At 28.7% G+C, this 2138-nt stretch overlaps 1 protein-coding gene across 1 annotated transcript in view; it reads left to right on the plus strand.

Moving 5' to 3' along the window:
* PGAP1 (post-GPI attachment to proteins 1) overlaps positions 1 to 2138 on the plus strand; it is a 125253-nt gene that overhangs the window by 85256 nt on the left and 37859 nt on the right. The gene's annotated exons all lie outside the window — the stretch shown is intronic.

A 2138-nucleotide genomic window follows, 5' to 3' on the forward strand; every position in this document is an offset into this window, starting at 1 on the left:
TATAATGGTTTTTAACTTGAACGTTTATATTTCTAATATTAAAACAATAGTAAAAATTGTGTTAATAATTTGGCTACAAATATTCCATGCTCTCAAAATGTCCATGTTTTTACAAATACTGCGTATTTTCAAGAAGTCTATATTTTGACAAAATAGTCATTTTACAACTTTCCTAAGAAAGATGTATCTCCTTTTCCCAGACTTCCTAATATCAAAAAAGGTGTATTTATGGTATAGATAATTAAGGATGAATTTCTTTTTAACATATTATTTTGCCTTAAATTCCTTTAGTTGGCATGATCTGGTAATAAGTTATTCTGGTTAATTAAGTATTCCAGTTAGTAAAGGGTTACCATACATACATAGCATTCATTCAGTTGTCAAAGAATTAGAATATAGGAAAATATACTAAACAGTAAAACTATACTTAATACAATTTAAATGGTGGTTCAGAAGATTCTTTAAGATCTTGAGTGCCTTTAGATTTATCATTATGAAAAATTATTATGCTTAGAAATATGTATAGAAGTGCCCAATTTAATAAAATGTAAACTGGAGTGTTTAGGGGAAAATAACCTTTTTTTTATTATTGTTTTAAACTAGGTGACAGTTAAGACTTCCTTCTCACAAATACTTGGACAGGTAAGAGAGATGCCTGGTTGGTTGATTATTTATTGGCTTGTGAATAGACATTGTAAGGAAGGGGCTGTAGACTTTTTCTATAAAGGCCAGATAATCAATAATTTAGCAGATCACAGCCAGTTTCTTTTTGCTGCTGCTATCCGTGCAGCTGCTTTTTTCCTTCTTTTTTCTTTTCATTCTTCTTCCACTTGAATAAGATATAAAAACCATTCTTGGCCCACAGGCAATAGTTGGTCAAGCCCTGCTTTAAGGTGATGGTTTCATGTTTGATACATCTCAGAAATGAGAGCTGATAACCTCATTCTCAAACAAGTTAATATTTTTGCCTAAACGAATGTCATATTAAAGACTTCATGTTGCTCATACTATATTACAATTCATTGTACAATAAAATCTGTAGGCCTTGTCATATAAATGAACATTTTCAAAGAACTTTTTGTATTATGCATGCTCAGTTTACAACAGGTAAAAATAAATTCTACTAAAGATAAATGTGTTGAAATTCATTTGCAAGTAATGTTACAAAAGTAATTTATCAAGCAGTGGAACTACAGATATTATTCATCGTTATTATAATTTACAGAATTGTACAACCTGGACATAAATAAGATAATATTGATTAGGGAACTTATATAGTTTTAAAATTCAGTAAAATTTTTATTGTAGCTATTATTACTTTTACTTTATTTTTTGGTCTCTTGTATTTTGCAATCCAGACACAGTAGAATTTTTTTTACTTTGTCATTTAATATTGTAATTATAATAAAACTCACAAATCAAAATTAAATTAGAAACAGTTTTATATGCATTATCTCATTGGATCCTCACAGCAACCCAGTGAGCTCTAGAATGTGATTGTTACTAAGTTTGTGAACACTACAAAATTCTAAGTTAATGTATAAAAATTTTGTGCTAAATTAGGAAGGGAAGATTAAATGTTAGTATGAGTTTTAAAATAGCACATTGATAGTTATAATAAGTATTTTAAAATGTTAAGGGACCAATTATTACATCTCTTATAGGGGAAAATTCATGCTATTGTATTTTTAGTATGTACAAAAAGTATATTACTGTACACAGTGATTTGGGGTGAGGATATAACGTACTCTCTTATCTCTATCATACCATGTCTCATACTTTAGTGACAAGAAAAGTCATACTAGCTTGATACTCTGTAGTCAAGCATAATTATATTGTACACCAAAAGATGACAGACCAAAATTCTTGTTTAGATGTGGAAATCTTTCTAAATAATGAGGATGTACAGGTGTTACAGGATCAGAGGTGGGTATTTTTTTAAGTATCAAGTAAAGAATTTGTGGTAATTGAATTAAATTCTTAAATTATTGAAAAGATAGAAGATGTTCTTTCTTCATGCTTGCTTAAAAATTTAGCTTGTAGGCAGTAGCCAAATGACTTAAAATTGCATAGTATATCTTATTTGTTTTTTAAAAATAATGTTAATACATACTTTGAATGTGGCTGATTCAGTCACA

Source organism: Propithecus coquereli, unplaced genomic scaffold (assembly GCF_000956105.1).
Source record: "Propithecus coquereli isolate 6110/MARCELLA unplaced genomic scaffold, Pcoq_1.0 Scaffold167, whole genome shotgun sequence".
NCBI classification, from domain to species: domain Eukaryota; kingdom Metazoa; phylum Chordata; class Mammalia; order Primates; family Indriidae; genus Propithecus; species Propithecus coquereli.